Genomic DNA, 8718 nt, shown 5'->3' with positions numbered 1-8718 from the left:
GGCTACTTTGTGTTTGGGTGAAACTAAAACATTAGAGGAAGAGGTTACAGGGGCACTCATAAGTTGGAAATTTGATGCGGAAGCCATTAGAAAAACATAGCTTATATGGTAATTGTTGATGAGATGCCATTTAAACATGTAGAGGGTAGAGGTTTTCAATACATGATGCGGATTGCTTGTCCATCATTTAAAATTCCTTCGAGGTGGACTATTAGTAGAGATTGCTATCAGCTGTATTTAGATAAAAAAAATTAAGTTGAAACATCTCTTGAAGAATAACAGTGGCAGAATTTGTCTAACCACAGATTCTTGGACATCCATTCAAATGATAAACTATATGTGCCTTACTGCCCATTTCATAGATAATGATTGGAAACTGAACAAAAAGATCCTAAATTTCTGTCATATTGCCAGTCACAAGGGAATTGAAGTTGGTAAGACCATAGAAAAATGTCTACTAGAATGGGGAGTTGATGATATCCTAACTGTTACAGTTGACAATGCAAGTTCCAATGATGTAGCTGTCAGCTATTTACGAGGAAAACTTCAAAATTGGGGGAAAGCTGTTTTATGGGGGAAATGGACTCATGTGAGGTGTGTAGCTCACATAGTGAATCTAATTGTCAATGATGGCATCAAAAAACTTGGGGATTCAGTTGATTATATCAGGGCAACAGTTAGATATGTTAGACAATCACCTTCTAGATTGAAAAAATTCAAGGAGTGTGTTGAAATTGAAAAAATTGAATGCAAAAGATTGCTCTGTTTAGATGTCTCTACTAGATGGAATTCTACATATCTAATGCTAGACACAGCTCAAAGGTTTGAGCGGGCTTTTGAGAGGTTCGAGGAGCAGGATCCTTACATGCTTCAAGAGTTAGAAAATCTACCAACAAAATCTGATTGGACAAAAGTTAGATTCTTGGTAATTTTTTTGGAAAACTTTTATCAGCTAACTGTGAAGGTTTCCGGTTCCAAATATGTGACTTCAAATAATTTTTTCATTGATATTAGTCACATTCATGGCATCTTGATTGAAATGACAGCAAGTGATAATGAAGAATTGAGTTCAATGGCAAGATCAATGAAGGAGAAATATGATAAGTATTGGGGAAGGATTGAAAAGATGAATATGCTGCTTTTTATTTCCTCTATGCTTGATCTTCGAACTAAACTTGAATACCTTGAATTTGTGGTTTGCCAAATGTATGGTGAGTCCGATGGTACAACAATAGCTGGTCTTGCAAAAGATGCAATGTTTGAGCTGTTTAATGAATACAAGATGCTTAACACACCTGTCTCAAATTCTGTGTCTCATGCTTCTTCACTTTCAACTGAATCTCAAAGGAGTAAAACTACATTTTATGGGCATGGGGATGCCTCTAAAACAATCACTGACCAGTACAAGTTGGAGTTTAAGAAGAGAAAAATGGAACTTGGGGGTAGGGATGCAAAATCTGAATTAGAGAAATATTTGAATGAGGATTGTGAGGAAGATGATGAGAGATTTGATATCTTGTTATGATGGAAGGCCAATAGCCTTAGATTCCCAATCCTTTCGAAAGCTGCTCGTGATGTGTTAGCAATCCCAATTTCTACCGTGGCCTCCGAATCTGCTTTTAGTACCGGAGGTCGTGTTCTTGATACATTTAGGAGTTCTTTGACTCCTAGAATTGTTCAAAGTTTAATATGTGCTCAAGATTGGTTTCGGTCCTCCAAGACAGAATTAAATGTAGAAGAAAATCTGGAAGAACTTGAAGCCTTCGAATCTGGTAAGCTATCAAAATTTTTATTGCAAAATTTGAAGTATTTCTTTATTTCTAATAATTGCCTTTATGATACTTCATGAATTTTGTTTATTCTTGCAGAGTTGCTGAAGACCGGAACTGAATCAACTATAATTGACCTTTAAGAGGTCACAAATGCTGAAGTTTGCATTTTTTAGAGTTGAACCACCTATAATTGTTTGTTCTTGTGGATTGTGGATTGTTTCTAGATAATTGACCTTTATGATTTCTGGATTGATTTCTGTAATTTCTGATTGTGGATTTGTGATTTGTGATTTCTGGATTGATTTCTATAATTCTGAAGTTTGGGATGGCCTCTCTTGTCACTTAGCAGATTCTACATCTCTTTTGAACTGGTAGCTACTGGGGAAAGTTTTATATGTTGTGATTTGGTAGTACAATCATCTGGCTGAGTGGCTGTTGTGCCTATGGATGTGATTACTACTTCTATTTTTTTCCATTATTTTGGTGCAGCTTTATGAATGATAATTGTAAACAGCACTTATTTTATTGTTAGAAATGATTTGGCTCGATATCCATTTTTCAAAAAATGAACCTCTGTGCATCGTTAATTCGTTATGGTTTGCTTTTCAAGCTGCACTTTGTCTGACTCCTATACTTCAAAAATTGTTAATTTGTTTTCAGGCCCCTAAGTGAATGTATGTATAGTTATTATACAAAGTAAAACAAAAGGAAAACAAGCTGCTTCAGCTTCACGAATTTGGACAAATTCGGTGAATTTGGACAAATTCGGTCAATTTGTGTTTACCGAATTCAATTCGGATTGAATTCGAATTCGATATTTGGTAATTTGAATACGAATTAGGTCGAAATATTCCAGCATCATTTACCGAAAATTACCGATTTCAAGCTATCGAATTATCAAATTCGAATTCAATGCTCACCCCTATAAATACCTCTATTACACTTTTTTGATTTTATAATTCACTGGAAAAACTACAGCCTAAATGAACAGGAAACCTATTTCTCATCATAACTGTAAGGGAAAAATCATATCTAAAAAGATATTTTTCATCATTATCGTACGGCTGATAAGAATTGAATAGAAAGCATGATTTGAGCAGAAAATTGAATGGCAAAGCTGATGAGAATAGAATATCATACCTAATCTAACAAAAAGTTCTGAATTTACCTCCTTTGAAGTACAATTATCGCGTGAGTGCCCAACAATTCTTGTAACATGAAATCTATATAGAAAGAGTTAATTTGATATTAGAGGAAGAGGAAAACACGGCAAGCGTAAGCAAGAGTAGTTCACTTGCTCGCAATTTTCTTCCTTTGAAGTACAAACACCATGTAAGTGACCAGCAATCCCTGCAACATGAAATGAAGTGTCTACAGGAGTAGCAGTTGACCTACTGGTCACAAATCTTCATCAAAAATCCATCTCCCAAATCATGTAAAAATCCAAACTTTTTGGTCAGAATAGACGTTTCGAGCTGGGTTTGGTAGAATAGGCACTTGAAATTGGATTTGATCAAAAAGGAATTGGAATTGGGTTTGGTAGAACAGGTGCTTGGAATTGGATTTTTGCTCAGAATAGCTATTCGGTAGAGAGAAAGGAAGAAAAAGCTTCAGCGACAACTTGAGAAAGAAACGGTAAAAGGCTTCGGACACTTGTCAAATAATTAAGAGCCACATGGCAAAAGAAAGAATAGCCATTGGGTAGAGAGAAAGCAAGAAAAAGCTTCAACGGCAACTTGAGAGAAACGGTTCAGTGGCAAATGAAAGAAAAGGCTTGGGACACTTGTCAAACAATTAAAAAGCCACGTGGCAAAGAAAAGGAAAGCGCTAAACCTTCCTCTTTTCTTATATACAAGGTAGATGATAAATCTGTAACAATTAACATGTATAACAAAACAAAACAAAACAAAAGCAAGCCATTTATATTGAATCGCAAATTGTTCAAAAAAAAAAACAACTCTCATGCACGTTAGAGTGGCGCTGACAATCATTCCCCCCCCCCCCCCCCCGGCCCCCCCAATCCTGCCACACCCACACATGCGGGAATCTCCCGTCTCACTTCAACACGTTAAGTTTTAATTTGGACAGGCTAGCAAATATAACAATTGTCAAGCACCAAATTTCTGACTCTCCATAGACGACCAGGGCTCCTTGAGAGCATCGCATTTCAATGCCCTAGGGGTAGAAATTTGTAGGGAACCCACAGACTTGTCAGAACTGCACGTGCTGCCATTTCTTTTCTCATCGGTACCGCGTTACCAGATCCGGAGTAGTAAAAATTGTAATTGCCATGGATTTCCTCCTCCTCCTTTAATTCCTTCTAGGCCTTATTTCTTGTGTCTTTACTGACAGCTGAAACTTAAATGGCATGTACGGGCGAAGGGCGCGTGGTAATTTGTCAGATGTAAACACCCAACAATAATGCAAGAAGTGTACAACTGCATTTCCAACTATCGATTGTATCATTGTACTAGTTGTAGTAGTAGTAATTGGTTTGGGCTTTTACCATGGCTTTGCTGGGATCGGATTATGGAATGTCTGCAAGGTAAATAAAAAAAAAAAAAAAAAGAGAGACAGAGATTAGCAGTGCCGGCGTGCCACAAAAAATTTACTAAGAGTAGAAAAACAAGGAGGCGGATGCATGTGGCAGTTGACGGCAAATGTCCTCTTGAAAAGAAAGATAAGGAGGGGAGGCATTAATGCATGAAGCTCGCATTATGAAAGCGAGTGAATTACTGAATTTCACAGGGCCCAGAAACAGAAAGACGGTACAAAAAAGAAAAAGTAAAGAGGGGCCGCACGAGTGGGAGCTCAGAAAAGGCCCTGCAGAGTTGGGAAGGACTGTTGTACCACACTCTCCCTGCTCTTCTTCTTCTTCTTCTAAGGATTCTCGCTGTCGGCTGACTTGTTTATCTCACCTTTCCACTACCTCTCCCACTCATCATCCTCCTCCGGACTGCCCCACACCACCACCTACCCCAACCCTCTTCCAAACCACCCCCCCCCCGCCCCTTTTTTCCTCGCCAAAAGGGAAAAAGAAAAAAAAAGAAAAAAACCCAGCATCCATTTCTAATTTTCATATCAGGGTTATTTGCACTAAACTCCCTCCATCAGTTTGTTAGTCTCACTTTCTCCCCTGAATTCAGACAGCAGTTGTCGCTTTATAAGGCATTACGGCTGAAAACTCAACAGATTTATCTATTCAAAGCGTAATAAGGCATTACGGCTGATTCCATTAAGTGACTCATGTGGCATTACTTTAAATTTCTGTTGCGAACAAAGAAACAGCAGGTCGTGGTGGTGGGATTTTGAGGTAAAGCTCGCAAGCTTTCTTTAAGGAACAAGAACCCTAGGAATCGGTAATGTAGTATTTGAAAACGACTCTTGAAGCTGTCTGATGTTTGGCTCATGCTTTCAGTGGCTAATAATTGTCTGGAATGACAAATGATGGACAAATGATGGACAGCTGGTGGTTGGGAAACAACTTGGTTATGGTTCTTAGAGTGGCAACTATGTACAGCACACCATTAAAGTTGTTGATGGAACAATTCTGGGTCTGGGTGTTTGCTTTAACTAGTTTTCCATGTACACGTTGTATGAAAAGCAAACTAAAACGAGATGTTGCAAGATTAACGTGCAGAGAATTTTGAGAGGGTTTGATTCTTTAAACCTCTTCCAGAGAGTTCTATTTGGTGTCTCTGAAGCAAATTTTCTTCAGTTTAATTTGTCCGTAATATTGAAACATCATCATTTTCAATTTGATCATAAAGTTCCTTGACAGATCAAATTAATAGGCCTACTCATAATTAAGATTTTTACTACGTGTTATTTGGACTATGATTAGAGTTGCAAACGAGTCGAGTCGAGTCGAATTTTGAACTAATCGAGCCGAGTTTCAACCTAGATTTATGAAGCTCGAGTCCGGACTCGACGAACTCAAAATATAAAACTCGAATTCGAGCTTAAAAAATAAAAAATTATTATTATTTTATTTTTAAAAAATAAATAAAAATAATTATTTTTCTTAATAAATAATAAAATATTAAAAAATATATAATTTTATTATTAAAATTATATATATATATATATAACGAGTTTAGTATTTTTGAATTTGAATTCGAGTTTGAATTTGATTTGATTAGCTGGAGCTCGACTCGAACTCGAATTTGAACGACTCGCGAGCGATTTGACTCATTTGTAGCCCTAATCATGACTTGCATCAAATCCAAACTTATAAACACGGATAAAGCCTGGATACCATCTATATAGCAAAAGTGACCGTCTAACAAGTGTAACGTGATAATCAAGAATTCCGGGTCAAAAACCATAGGAGTTGAGTCCCCATGTTACCAAATTACGACTAACTCATCATGGGTTTTTAACCAAATTATGCGCCAATGATATCATGTCAAATTCGAAAAGGAACATCTTTGTCTGTATATATTATATATCGCCTTAGAATTGTGCTTAGGAAATTCTTTTGGATAGTTGTACATGGGCAAAATAAAGATTTGGAGTTAAATCCTGACTCAAGTTTTCAATTGACACTATACACCAATCTAAAAGATTTTTAGAGTTTGAATAGTTAATAGAAGTTTTGAACAGTTCGAGGACCAGATAGATATTTTTGTTAAAGCCAAGGTGCCTTGTGAGGATTATTTGGCTTTTGCACTAAACATTTTCCGCTGAGGAATTTATCACTTTTTTTTTTTTTTTTTGAGGAAATTATCACATTGATACTCAAAAATAGGAAAACATATGCATTACAAGAAGACATGAGTTCACGAGAAAGTTGCGAAGCTTCTGTTAAGAGCTTACACTAATAAACATTTTTTACTGTAACGTCGGTCTGCTATTCGGATCAACAGAGTGCAGTCACACAAACAAATTTTCTTGAAGAAGGGGGGAAGAAAGTTTGATTAACCTAAGTAATCAACCTCAGAATCATATAACCGACTGGTATGTTTGAATTGATCATACCCAAAAAGAAGTACACAGTGATGTCATTTACTTGTCAACATCCCTGAAGAATGGGCATTCGAACCAAATGAAGAATGTAGTGAAATTTACAAGTATGAATCCGGAAATATAATTTTAAAAAAAATTGTATATTGCCCTTTTGCTCCATCACCATTTCCACGAAAATGAAGTTGAGAACATGAGCTTTAGATGGCATGTCTGCAATTGTCTACTAATCCTTTCACAGCTATCTAGGTGAAACAACTGCTTGACCATACTCGAATCACCAACCAAACCAGTATATCAAGAATCTTATCATATTTCAACAGGATCGATTTCAGTAGAATGTTTAGTACAATTAACAACAAAAAGTTGAAACCAACAAAAAAAAAAAAGGAGTTAGACAGATTTGCATTTATATGGTACCAGAATCCATACACAAAAGTCGTTGAAGATACAAGTCATTGTGGTAGGATGTAAGTTGTCATTAAGGTATGCTAGCTGACACATAAGCACCTTGATCATATATATCTCATCTTATCGATCGTAACCGTCGTTTAGTTGTGGGAATAATTCTCTTATACGTATGTAGAGAACTAAGAGGAGAGGACAATGGTCACCTGAAATCAGTCGAATACGGAATATTACAGGCATATGTAGCTTGAAAAGGTCAAAAGAGGTGGCATTCTTACTTGAGACTAGTGTAATAGAATCAAGAAAAGAAACAGAAGACATGCAAAATCTGAAAGCCAGAGGGAAACCCAGAGATCTAGGCATTTTATACATTAAACTAGCTATTTGATGGACATCATATCATGCGGCTGTCAGCAACAATATTGAGTTACACTATTCCAGTACTAGGATCTGTTAATATATAAATACATGATCAAGATGATGCTTTTTTTTTTTAGAAAGTAGTACGTGATCAGAGGTGTTGCAACCTCTTGGCAACTGGCTGCATACACCAGCCTTCTTTTCTTTTCTTTTCTTTTTTTCCTTTTTTTTCTTCCTACCTCAAGTGTCACGGCGCTCGTGCCAACAAATAAGCATCATGATGCAACGTCTGAGAATGTAGAACTTGGCCCGCTGCTTTTTTGCCAGATGACTGCATTTCTCTTTCAGAGATTTGTTGGATTCTTGCAGGTTTTGAGTGCTGCTGCCATCACTTGAATCACTTCCTGCCATCAATCTTCTTCTTCTTCTTCTGCTAGCTAGCTAGCTAGCTATTTAGTTAAGTGATCTCTCTCTGGTTTAATTGCTCTACTAGAGTGTTACTGCTAGCTAGTTGTAAATTTGTAATGGGAAGGGGGTTACTATATATCAAGAATCAAGTGACCGTATTTATATTGGTCAGAGAGAGAGAGAGAGAGAGAGAGTTTTGGGGAAGTTGGAGAGTAGTAGTGAAGGCTACTAAGTATTATTCTGGATTTGGCACATCTAGCGCAAAGTACGAACTGATAGCATTCAAACACAGAGGACCTACAATTTTTTTTTCTTTTTGGGGGGCGAGGGACCTGGGTGGTGGGTGTATTCACAGATTGGGTAAAAGTATGCCCACTTCGGTGATGATTTACCTCCTTATGTTTTCATACAAGTTCCTGTGATGGGGTTTTTACATGTTTGTGTACCTTTGTCACCGGATATTTTTGGGTTCTATTAAGTGCAAGGAGTCGTGTTATTTACTACTACATAGATACAGCTTCTGCAGAGAAGACAAATTTTGGATACAGTAGTAGTAGTAGTGGCATCGAGGAGGACGTTGACTTTATTACCTTCTCCCACATCCGCTGGAGCCCAAGCATGCATTATCTGCACCTAAGGCCGAAAGATAAACAAAACTACGCGAATTGAGTTCGATTCAACAAGGATTCGTTCAAACGTATCATGCGAATCAATCAGAACAAGCTGATCAAATTTAAACAAAATTTCAAACACGTTAAGATAATTAAATGAGATTAAATGCTAGAATGTTCGGTTTGACTAAACT

The sequence above is a fragment of the Coffea arabica genome, chromosome 6c (genome assembly GCF_036785885.1).
Source record: "Coffea arabica cultivar ET-39 chromosome 6c, Coffea Arabica ET-39 HiFi, whole genome shotgun sequence".
In the NCBI taxonomy this organism is placed as follows: domain Eukaryota; kingdom Viridiplantae; phylum Streptophyta; class Magnoliopsida; order Gentianales; family Rubiaceae; genus Coffea; species Coffea arabica.
The sequence above is the reverse complement of the archived record's forward strand: the minus strand, read 5'-3'. Positions refer to the sequence as shown.